Below are 13,075 nucleotides of genomic sequence, written 5' to 3' on the forward strand. Positions count from 1 at the left end.
GCAGCAAGCCAGAAAATAGCAAACTTACAAGAATTTAATTGTTATAAAAGGGCAAAGGCAAATTGTCAAGTATTTTCAAGATTTGTTGAGTACAGCTTAACTGGGAAACCAAGAAGCACTAGCATTTGTTCAGGGGAAGCCTTTGATGCTGAAGATAGTACCACTAAGGTGTACCAGGAAGAAGCATGCTAGGGTCTATCTGAAGAGGCTCATTTCTGAAAGCTGCTAAAAACACATTTTATATGAATGACATGATATATGAGGAAAACACTATAAGGAGAGTCAAATGCATCAAATGAACCTTTGCTTTTTAAATATATTGTTCTGTTGCCTATTTTTCAATTTATTATTAATGAAAGACCTAACTGGTTGAAGACATGAGCTGTACTAGTTAATCACTCTAAAAATAACACTACCTCTAAGGAGAGCAAAAGAATCCTTCCCCAGTGAGATGGAAGTACTGTGCAGCACTTGGAACCACCACTGGTACAAGGCAAGCACACATCAACTGCTAGTGCTCAGGAGAGCTGCTACCATGCGTATGTCCAGGATAGACTGTCACCTTTATAACATAGGTTTTCACTGGAATAAGTATAAAATTTTCTACATCAAAAATGATAAACTTATGATGACTGTCATGTGAATTTGCATTATGACTAGCAGGTGAGACAGGCCAGTTGAAAACATTTTGGTAAATATACCTTATTGATTCGGTGTATGTTTGTTGGTATTATTTATGTTTCCTGTGGGCAGGAATATTATTCATGTATATAAATCTTACCTAAAATCCAGTGCTTTCTAGAACAAGTAATTTTTCACATAATTAAAGGTGAAAAATGTACAAAAGCTTCTCATACACATCTCATACACTGTATCATGGTTTAGTTTGAATGCAATAATCTCTTAGCACTTAATAAAAACTACTCCCTAAATCCAGAGTTCCCTGTTTCCTTTCTAAATATTTAACATGCTGTGCGTGGAGTCAAAACCTCATATTTGTTATCATAAAAATGAAGCCTTATAATAGCATTTGGGGTTTACAGATAAGTATAAGGGGTTGAAGCTATATGGGATTCAAATTCAGGTCTGACTGACTCCTGAGTCAGTATTCTTATCTACAATACTGTGCTGCCTCCTCATATGGTAAAATATTATACTGTTTTGTATTATTATCAAATACATAATCCTTTTACAAAGGGGAAGAGTCAATGCAAGAATCTTGTGAAATGCTTTCTACTTTTAAAGTAAATGCTTTAGTAGCACTATGTCAGGGCACACCAACACAGTGGAGAACTGCTGGAAGGCTTTCTTAGCATATTAGGAAGTGTTTCCATTTCTAATCCAGTGGTTTTAATAGCCAACACAGGTACATTAGGCCAAGGCTAAATGTCCACAAAAAACGAGGTCTTCCTTTATGAAATCCTGAATATAAACAATGAAACCTTGTTCATAGTGCTTTGTCACATTTTCATAATCATATAAACTATGTAATGAAATATTTAAACACAATTATTCCTTTTTTAACAAGATGTCTAAAGAAAATGATAATGCCCAGAAATTTCAAAGCATTTAAAAAATGTAACCTATTTATTTTTGCTAACTACTTTCTCATTAGTTTTTGTGAAACTTGGGATTGAACCCAGGGCCTGTGCATGCTAAGCAAGTGCTCTATTCCTCAGTTACATCCCCAGTCTTTTAAAAATTTTATTTCATGACAGGCTCTTGCTAAGTTGTCCTGCTTGGTCTTCCAAGTAGCTGGGATTAGAGACTTGTGCTACCATTCCCGGCCCTTGTTATACTGCAGTGTGATTGAGCATACTTAATTCAAACCTGATATCTGAAGTGCTTAGGGAATGAGCATGATGCCGTGAGTGGGCAATTCCACACACAGCCTCGTGTGATGGGTCACAGTCAGCAGGCAGGTGCAATAAAAATGCTGTAAAAAGTCACCTTTAGGCTATATGTAGAAACTGCATGAAAAACAAAAATGAATTTCAGGAGGCTGGGGATGTGGCTTAGTGGTAGAGTGCTTGACTGACATGTAAGAGGCCCTGGGTTTAATCCTAGTGTGTGTGTGTGCGCGCGCACACAGAGTAAAGAATTTCATGTTTTGACTAGGGTCTCCTCCCCAAGATATGTGGAATATTTCCAAAAATTAAAAAAGCTCCAAATCCAAAACACTTCTGTTCTCCAGCATTTCTGATAAGGAACACTCAACCTATAGTCCTCCTTAACCTACTTTACCCACCCAAAATGTCACATAATATGGTATTTTTCAAATACAATAAAAACAGGGGGCTGGAGGTGCAGCTCAGTGGTATAGTGTCAGCCTAGCATGCACAGACCCTGGGTTCAATGCCCCCCGCCCCCCCAACAACAACAAAACCCGCAGCTGGCCTCTGATCCAAGAAACAGGAGAGGCGATGGCTGGAAAATTCTGGTTCACTATCCTCTGTCTTTAAAAAGTGAGTTCAAAGGAGGACTCTGACTTATTAAAAACTGTGTTACACTGAACTGACATAAGGAAAAGCAATGACAACAATTAATATCTCTTTGTTCTTAAAAGGATAGATGATAAAATAAAAAAGTTGAAAATATTTCAAGGACATTCAAGGACTAGCAATTCAGGGACAGTAATTTAATTCAAAAACCAAAAAAAAAAAAAATCTGGATAAAGACTATTTCTAACTCATTAATATGTCATATTTGCATGATGCTTTACAGTCTAGATGCTTTGATATTTTGATATTTATACTATTTCATAAATAAGCCTGCCATCTACTGTAGCTTTTAATCTTATCGATTATAAAACTGAGGTTTGGAAAAATCAAGTGATTTATATATAATCACACATTTGTGGGGCAGAGCTTGGGTTTGAGTCTAATGTTCTGACTTTTTATATATACCACAACTGACTCCTATACTAAGAGTTTAAGTCAGTCACTCACCTTTAAAAGAGGAAATTTCTATGTCTGTAAAACTAGTATTTCAATGTTTAAGGCTGTTGTTAAACATGATTCTAAGCCTCATGATTTTCAATATCTAAATGGCTGTCAAAGTCAGTTAAGCATCCAGATGAGACACTTTGGAAAGAAAGCCTGTCCTAGAGGACTCTGCCTAGACTGGAGATGAAAGGAACAGGATGCTTTCAGTTGCTGGTGCAGAATAGTGTGAGATGTTCCCATTCATTTTTGAGCCATTACTTAATAAGCTTTGAGAGCAATGGCTGTCCTTAGCAATGACACACAAGTTGAGTTTGACATAAATTTAAATTTGTAGAAATAAGGAATCATTTTTCATTGCACACTTGTGCTTCTCACATCATAGAGGACATCTGTTTTCTGGAGGTATTTGGGCAGGGCTTAATTCATATCAATGTCTGAGTGAGAGAGACACAGATTCAAATCCTGCCTCTGTGAGGATGTAGAGAAAAAGGCACATTCATACATTGTAAGTGGGACTACAAATTGGTAGAACCACTCTGGAAAGCAGTATGGAGATTCTTTAGAAAACTTAAAATGGAACCACCATTTGATCCAGTTATCCCACTCCTTGGCATATATCCAAAAGACTTAAAATCAGCATAATATAATGATGCAGCCACATCAATGTTTATAGCAACTCAATTCATAATAGCTAAGCTGTGGAACCAATCTAGATGTCTTTCAACAGATGAACGGATAAAAAAAATGTGGCATATACACATAATGGAATATTACTTAGACACAAAGAAGAATGAAATTATGGCATTTGCCAGTAAATGCATGAACTGTAGACTATCATGCTATGTGAAATAAGCCAGTCCCAAAAAACCAAAGGCCAAATGTCCTCTCTGATATGGGGATGCTAACACACAACAAGAGGGAAAAACAGAAGTTCATTGGATTAGACAAAAAGGGAATGAAGGAAGGGGAGGAGAAATGGGAATAGGAAAGACAGTAGAATGACTCAGACATAACTTTCCTATGTCCATATACGAATACACAACTGGGGTAACTCCACATCATGTACAACCATAAGAAGGGGAAGTTTTACTCTGTGTAGGTACAATATGTCAGAATACACTTTACTGTCATTTATATCTCAAAAGAACAAATAAAAAAATAGATCTTAATTTTTTTTTTTAAAAAGTGAAGATCAAACTTGCCAAAAACTTGGTGTCAAAGTAAACCTGCAATAAATTATTCTATTATAGTTTGACTCCCCAACTCAGAATGTAGTGTTTCTGGCCACAGGGACATGACTGCTTTCATGCTGATGTTAATACCTTTACTGTTTCTCTCTTTAAATTACGTAATAACAGAAAAACAATAATCTTACCCAGTTTGATGTCATATGATGGTATTATTCTCTTGATTTTGAAGGAAATATTCCATTTCCTTTTTTCCTTTTATCTAAGAGGTAAAAAAAATCACTAAATTACTAAAAATTTGATGGTTTTAACTTATTTAGTGCTTGGGAAGTCATTTAACCAAGACTTGGTTTTTAAGGCTGGGCAGTAAAAAAGGTAAGCTTTGAAATAGGGGGAAAAAAAGATAGCAAAACACCTAATAATACTGAATTTAAGCACACAGCTGGATCGAGACACAGACTACTGTCTGGACTCCAGGCCAGGCCTGGCTCTGTCACCGACTGGGGCCTGCTGGGCAGACCTGATTGGTGGGGGTGAATATCCAGATGAATTTCCAAGCCACGGTTTCATTTGAGCAGGAATGCTCCTTAGAAAGTCAGCTGGTCGGCTTTACATTGCTGATTCCATGGATTCTTCTTCCTGTTTGTTTCTGTCTGAGTGCAGTTACCCATGTCATGATGTGATGTTAGGCTTTCTATTTTTATGGGACATTGCTGTCAAGAAAGATTCTTTATATTTAAATGAGAATCCAACAAGGAGGCAGTATAGCCAAGTAGAAATGGAAGCTCGGGACAAATGAAGAGCTTGGCCTTATACCCAAGAAAGGACAGATTATTGCTATACAGAGTAGATGGGGACAGATGTGCAGAAGATGATCAACAGAGGGTCACAAACTGTGGAATTCTCTATGCTTTCTCTTTTCTCAGTGAAACAGCAACTGAGGTCCTGAGGTTATCAATTGAAAGTGATGATGGAAGAGTAGATGCCAAAGACTGAGGAGAATTAAAAGGGTATTAAATATCACCAAAGAGAACAGAATATACAGAATGACTGCCTGGCAGCGTTTGGGGGAATGTGAATTTTTTTAATTTTAATTTTTTATTTTGGGGCTGGGGACGGAGCGCAGGCTGCTACACATGCAAAGCAGTTGCTCTTCCACCTTGGCACCGGGTCATGGATTTAGAGACTACCCAGCAGGCTATGTGGTTTTTTCCCAGCTACCTTCAGTTGTATATGGAGGACAATGAGCGGGATCTAATCAACTTTGTCCTGTTTTTGGACAATGAGAAAGAGGAGGGGCAGAAGGGCAGAGAAAAGGGAAGATAAAGAAGGACAAAGATTCCTGTTGACCCTTTCTAAACTGTTTATGTCAAAAATAGACACACTGCCCATTTCCTTTTTCTGCTTTATTCTCCTCTTTAGTGCTGACCATTATCTACACAGAGTACACCTACTTTCTTTTGTTTTCTGTCTGTCTCTCCTATTAGAACGAAAGCTTCTTGGGGACAGAGATCTTTGTCTGCCACGCCCCCCTCCCCAGACTTTTAAAAGGAATGATTCTTGGGCTGGGGTTGTAGCTCAGTGGAAAAGCACTTGCCCAGAATGTGTGAGGCACTGAGTTCATTTCTCAGCACCACATACAAATAAACAAAATAAAGGTCCATCGTCAACAACAAAAATATTTTAAAAAAGTAGTCCCTTCTTTATAGAATTGTTGGAGGGTTAAAGTTTAAAAAAAAAAAAAGGAAGAATGATTCTTTCCTGGGTAATTGTCATTTAACAAAGAGAAGCATCTGGCTGGCTTAAACCTAACAACTATTTTTAAAGCACTGGGCACTTAGGGTATTATTTTGATGTTTAAAACTGGTAATATTAATCTCTCATTATCATAAAGAGACCTCAAGGTGATGAAGGTCTCTCTAAAATCTTCTTATGGAGAGAAGAGTAATAAGTGAGAAGTTCTGATCAATGAGATTGGAAACACATAGGGCCAGATGAGAAAATCCCCACAGCCAGCCTCTTCCCGAGGAAAGACAGAAGACAGGGAGTGGGATGGGTCACCAGGATCCTACCGTAGAAGTCGTTTCCTGCAGAGGGAGAAGGGTTTGGAGGGGAGAGAGCCTGGAGTCTCAGAGACCAGCCAGAAAGCTGCCGCAGCCACCTAGGTAAGAGACACCTTGAATCAAGGCAGCAGTAGTGGGGATGGAGGCAAATGAACTTGAAAATATTAACGAGGCAGAACCAGCCAGACTTGGTGACTGATGGTGGAGGTTCAGGGAAGGAGGCAGAGGGAGGAGCCCTTGGCAGTAGACTCTCCTAGTCATTCCACGGGCCACATCCAGGTGACTTTGAAGATCACAGCTACTGGAACTACAGGGCTTCTTGCAGAGTATCTGAATTTCAGCTAAAAACAACCCCAAACTCCCTGAAAAACAATTAATTTCCAGTGCTCAGATGGAATAACAAGAAGCAGACGGCCAAGGGTTTCTGACACGGGATGCACTCCCTACAGGGCAGATGTCTGCCAGCTCTGCTGGCTCAAGACGCTGGTATTGCACCAAGAATTTGGCATTGCACTGATGGATAGCAAACTCCCCTTATCACACTCTAATAATTCCCCAATAAATCACCTTTAAACTTTTAAAGGACACTTACTAAGTACCTAGCACTATGCTATGGATGGCTATGTTTACACAAATATTCATGTTCATTATGTGCAAATCCATCAACAAGTACTCTGTCAGTAACCACCAGGGACAAGTGTCTGTGTTCTGTGATCAATGTGTACTTATATGTTAACACAGGAGTTCAAACATGAGTGGAGAAATAATCTGAGCCACGTTTTTGTTTTATGTAATATTTTCTCTGGAAGTAGGATCTTGACTATGAGCAGGACTGATTTTTTAAAACATTATTTCATCCAATTAATTCCAGTGCCTATATCCCAGACTATGTATTCCTTTATTAACAGTTTCCATAACAATTCTTAGATCAGTGGTACTTTCAAAAGTTTATGAGAAACCAATTGCAGTATAAAGCAATGGCATCATTATGGGAATTCAAGTTTCTTAGTGATGTCTCTTAAATACTGGGGAACATTATACTTGATCATTTTTCACAAAGTTCAGGTAGATTTTGGAAGCTAAAATTCTGCAGAAAAGAAGCAATGATTGAAACAATCCCTTAGCTTTCATTCATTCCCTCAGCAATGGAGATTTTTAGACTAGAACTTGGTGGAGAACAAGAAGCAAGTGACTTTACAGAGCTGACAGTCACACGCAGAAGGCAGAGAAGAAAACTGTAGAGAGACAAGTTTGAAATATGACCATTGATAATGTTGGGTGTTACAAGGAGAAACACGTGGGAAACTTCTTAAGGGCAAGCTTTACATTTCCCTCTTGTTTCTGGCATCTAGAAGAAGGCTTAGACTAAGAAGAACTGTCACTCACCTGTTTGTTATATAAATGAAAGAGATTTCAGGGATCTGTTTTTGTTTCTGGATGTATTTGTGTAAGTGTGCAAACTGAAGAATTAAGACATTTTAATTTGCAAGGTGTAATTCTGAGCTTAGTAGAGTGAAGAGAGGGCAAACCAAGATGCCAGTAATCTCAATGAAGACTTGTAGAGGGTACTGGGACTCTGAATCAGAGCAAATTCAGGTATGCCCAGACAGGTTACTAATTCAATAAAGCAAGCAAGTAAAATATTAATCAGCTTCTATTCTTTCAGTTAATATATATCATTTTAATAATTTACATGTTATTTTCAATACAAAGATAATGTCATACCATACTAGTTTCTTTTTCTTTTTTTTTTTTGAGAACTATGGAAAAATTAAATATAGTGGGACCCATCAAGGGGTGTCTCTTTTTCTTAAACTTTACACAAAAAATATCTGCTGAGTGTCAAAAGCTTTCCTTGAGTAGGTCTGCAGTTTCTAATCATCAAAACATACTGACAGAGGGAAACCATTATGCTAGGGAGTGGGGTGCTAAGCCTTTCCAGGATAGCCTTGCTCAGCAAGAAGTAGATTAGTAGTAGTAATTAGTGTACACTTTCCCAGAATGTTTTTAAGATCTCAGCCAATGCCTCGGGCATTTTTCATCTACCATTCCAACTCTGATAAGGTCACAAACTTCCAGCTCATTAGATCCCTGTGTCCTTGTGTCCTAGCCTCAGGATTATACATCATAAGTTGCTTCAAGGAATAATCCAGCTGTTTTTAAATGCTGTCTTGATTTAGTTTGAGCTGTTGGCTAGCGGCTGTTCAGGTTCCCTTCCTGAGCAGCCTCTTCCCTAATTGGGTTCTCACACACTGGGCCACTCTGAACCTGTTCTAATGACCCAGGGCCAGGTACTAGATGACCAGGAACAGTCCCTGTGCCCCAGAGCACACAGAAATTATTCAAATCAGCCAATCCTATCAGTTCCCTCCCAAGAAGATCACACTAAAGGCACTTGCTCCCTGTCCCTCCCTCTCCCTGAGCCTTGTGACCAACCTGGGTGCTCCTCTGTGTGCCCCGTGTGGTGTACTGTGTTCATTTAGGGAACTGTGAGGATGACAAACCATAAAACTCTTTCCATTTTCTCTCTCTTGATTCTCATCTGGTCTTACCATATGTCACACAAAGTAACAGTTAAAATACAAGAGTATATAACGTCTTTTAGTTGAGAAATAATACTGAGATCAACTGCTAATGTTCCTTAATTAAAAAGTAATAAGTGCAACATTGGCTTTAATAACCCTAATGCTAATGCTCTGCAATAGTTCTTACTTATTTTGTAGCCACAGTCTATTTAAACTTCCTGGATACTGCAAATCACACAGTACATGTAAACTCTATGTGAGTTTTCAGAGCCTGGCTTTTGCCAGGGTATATTGCACTATGCCAAGTGAGATAGAACACATGTACACACACACATACACACACACACACACCTGTTGCTATTACTATTTATCTTTTTTTTGTGTGTGGTGCTAGGGATGGAATCCAGGGTCTTATGAGTGTTCTACCATGGAATTCCAGCTAAAGGTAGAATATTTTTAAAGATCATCTATATGGATCCAATAAAGGCACACTAAATTACCCAGATTAATCAATCCATTGAAAACTCTACCACGACACTTTAAAAGCATTAAAGAGATGAAAATATACTAAAAAATTCCAAGACCATTTTTGAATGAAAGCTAATAACTATAAAAGCAAACAGAACACTGGAGCAAAAGCACTTCCTCCAACTCAAATGGTATTTTCAATATCTCACTCTTGGGATCTGGCCGTGTTACCACACACAGAAAGCAGTATGGCAGAGAGAACTTCTCTATCACTGATCTGGGATCCCAAAGGTAAGTTCCCTTAGGGTAAAGGTGAGGCTCATCTCTCAAAGTCATAAGACTACAGAGAAGTTACTTTGGTTATGAGCAAAGCAGGAGGAGAAAAGAAAAAAATAGACATAATGAGTGTGGCCACAAACCACAGATTTACCTCCAAGAACAAACATAGGGTATGGAAGAAATCCTACCCATGGCTGAAGTACTCACACTTTGTACTGTTCTCAGGCACCCAGAAGATGCGACGTAACAAAAACCCTCAAGGGCATCACTAACAAGTACATAGAGAAACCAGACCACATGCATGGAAACGAAAAACAAACAAAACAACAACCAGACATGTCCAACGGCAGACACTGAAATTATCATACAAGACTTTGAAATGATGTTTGCAATAAATTGCATTTAAAGAAAAGTACATAGAAAAACCTGAAAATATCAGCCAAGGATCCAGAAGCAACAAGAATATAAAATAGCAGGCTTAAAAAATAGCTAAAACAAACTTCTAGACATTTAAAGATTAAAAACTCAACAGGCTCATATAGTAGCAGATTGAACATAGAAAAAAGATTTTTTTCTATTCATTTATTTTGCAGCGCAGGGAGTGGAACCCTGGGCCTCACGCATGCTCGGCAACCTGCCACTTAGCTGTATCCCCTGTCCACTGTACTGTTTTTTAAAACCCATCTTGGTGGGATATAACTGTGGAAAATGAAGTGTAGTCACTGGGAACAGTTTGGTGAGGTTTGACAAATACACATATTAAGACATGGAATATGATCTGTCACTTTAAAAATTTCCCTTATGTCCCTTTGTGGTCATTTCTGCTACCTCCCAATCCTAGTCCTAAATATCCACCAAACTGCTTTGTCATTATCAATTTGAACTGCCTTTTCCAGAATTTCCTATGAATGGATCATACAAGATGCACTCTTTTATGTCGGGCTTTCTTTCCCATCTCTTTTTTTGAAATTCATCTGTGATGTTCCACATTTCAAGTCATTTGCTCCATCATACGCTGAGCGTTCCTCCCCACATCTGTAACTGGACATTTGGGTTTCTCATTTTTGACATTATAAAGTACCTACAAATATTTGTGCACCTTTTTTTTTGTGTGTGGATGTTTTCATTTTTCTTGGGTTCATATATATCTATGAGTAAATTACATGGTTTATGCTAAGTATATGTTTAACTTTGTAGTAAACAGCCAAACAGTTATTAAACTGTAAAAGTTTAAAAATAATCTGAATATAGTCCTTTGTTAGATACACTAATTGCAAATCTTTTTGTTTTGTTTTCATTGTCTTTATGGTGGTTTTTGTAGAGTAGAAATATTTAAGTTAATGTAATCCAATTTATTAATTTTTCTTTTTGTCACTCTAGTATCCCATGTAAGAATTTTTTGCTTATCACAAATCTTCAATTTTCTTCCAGAGGTTTGATTATTCTCCTTTTCATGTCTGGGCCTATGACTCATTCCCAGTTACTTCTGTGTATGGTGTGACATAATGGTGTGGTAGCTACTCCTACCAGAGACCCCAGTGATCTGCACCTTCTAACTGATGGAATACAGTCAAAGTGATGGATGTCACTTCAAGATTGGGTTAAAAAGAGACCTTGGCTTTTGTTCTCTCAACCCCTGTCCCTCCGGTCTCACTTCTTCCCCGTCTCTCCTCCCTGTGAAGGAGGCAAGCTACCATGCTGTAGACTAGGAAGAGCCACAAGGAAAGCAGCTCATGTCTCCTGCAGGCATCGGTGGAGGCAGGGCATCCCTCAGCTCCCCACTGGCTGGGCTTTGAGATGCCTGCAGCCTCACCAGAAGCCTACCTCCCAAGGATTCTGATCCAGGCAGGCCTGCACTTAAGATCCTAAGAAACACGAGATCAATGTTCTCACCAGTGGGGTATGGAAAACAGGAATTAAGATCATAATAAGACATAGAGTAGTGTCTTACAGTCAGTTATGAAATTAAATAAATATAAAGTAAGATACCAAGAAAGAAAAACAAATTTTTATTGGTGCTTTTTCTTTTTTTGGTACTGGGGATTGAGCTTCAGGTACTCAGCCACTGAGCCACCTCCCCAGCTCTATTTTTGTATTTTATTTAGAGCAGGGTCTTCACTGAGTTGCTTAGCACCTTGCTTTTGCTGAGGCTAGCTTTGAACTTGAGATCTTCCTGTCTCAGCCCCCTGAACCGCTAGGATTACAGGCGTAGCCACTGTGCCTGGCTATTGGTTCATTTTAGTTACACATAACATTAGGCTTCATTCTGACACAGATATTAAAGCATGGAGTATAACTTGCTATAATTCAGTCTCTAGCACATCCCCTTTCCCTTTCTCCTCCCTTCCCCTGTTTCTTTCCCTCCACTGATCTTTCTACTATTTACTTCTAGTTTTATTTTTTAATTAGTGTCTTGTGAATATTCATAAAGATGAGATTCACGGTGGTATATTAATATTTGTGCATAGGAAAGCTAGATAAGAGCCACCCCACTGTTCTTCCCTTATCCCATCCCTCCTCCCTCCCCCTCACTCTCCTTCATCTACTCCACTGATCTTTCTTTTATTTTGATGGGATTCTACCCACCTTAGGAAAGCAATTTTTCTTTTTCTTTTTTTCCCCCAAAGCTTTACTGAGGTAAAATTGAAGTAGAGTAAAATGCACATATTTGAAGTATGCAATTTGATCAGTTTTCACATGTATGTAACCAATACAATCAATTTTAAAAAAGCATTTCCATTACTTTTTTTAAAATTTGAAATCATGCAGACTGTGCTCCCTGCATGATTTATTACATTAAAAGTCAACCACCTTAAGATATACAGAACCCCACCTCCACATGTCAACTATTTCAAAATTAAATGGCACACTTATAAATATCAAGAAAGAAGGCATAAGAAAAGTAAATTAAAAGTGCTTTTTTTTTTTTTTTTTTTTGTGGTGCTGGGGATTGAACCCAGGGCCTTGTGCATGCAAGGCAAGCACTCCACCAACTGAGATATATCCCCAGCCCAATTAAAAGTGCTTTGAATTGAGTGATAATAAAAGCTTAAAATATCAGGATCTCTGGGATAAAATAGTGTTCAGATGAACTTAAGAATCAGAAAGAAGCTAGAGTAACAAATTATTTTCAAATTATGGAGTAGGAAGGAAAAAATATGAGTAGGGGCAGAAATATATGAAATAGGGAAGAAATAATACAGCTAAAATTTGATAAAAATCAAACAAGTCTAATAAAAAAATGAAAGAACACAAAAATTAATAGCAATGAAAAGGGAGCTATCAAAATAACCCTACTGATGCTAAAAATATATTAAGGCAATATTACAATTGTATGCTAACATATGTGATAGCTTTATTATTTCTAATATTGGCAGAGATACCTAAAATCCTATAAGGGAAGGAAGAAGAGTGAGAAAGAGGGTTAAAGGAGATGAAGCAAAAAACTAGTCAGTTTTTTTGGGGGGCAGAAATCATAAAATTTTCTCCCCAAATGGGGCAAAGTAAGAGATTTAGGAGAAAAAGAATTGTAATTTCAGCAATAAAGCTGGTAATGAAAGTCCTGTACAGTAAAGATCAAATCAAAAGAGTCTTTGTGGGAATAATTC

General features: G+C 38.0%; 1 protein-coding gene across 1 annotated transcript in view; it reads right to left on the reverse strand.

Moving 5' to 3' along the window:
* The window catches only part of Sclt1 (sodium channel and clathrin linker 1), a 174,413-nt gene that overhangs the window by 23,042 nt on the left and 138,296 nt on the right, over nt 1-13,075 (reverse strand). The window lies entirely within an intron of this gene.

This window comes from Urocitellus parryii, chromosome 10 (assembly GCF_045843805.1).
Source record: "Urocitellus parryii isolate mUroPar1 chromosome 10, mUroPar1.hap1, whole genome shotgun sequence".
Lineage (NCBI taxonomy): Eukaryota > Metazoa > Chordata > Mammalia > Rodentia > Sciuridae > Urocitellus > Urocitellus parryii.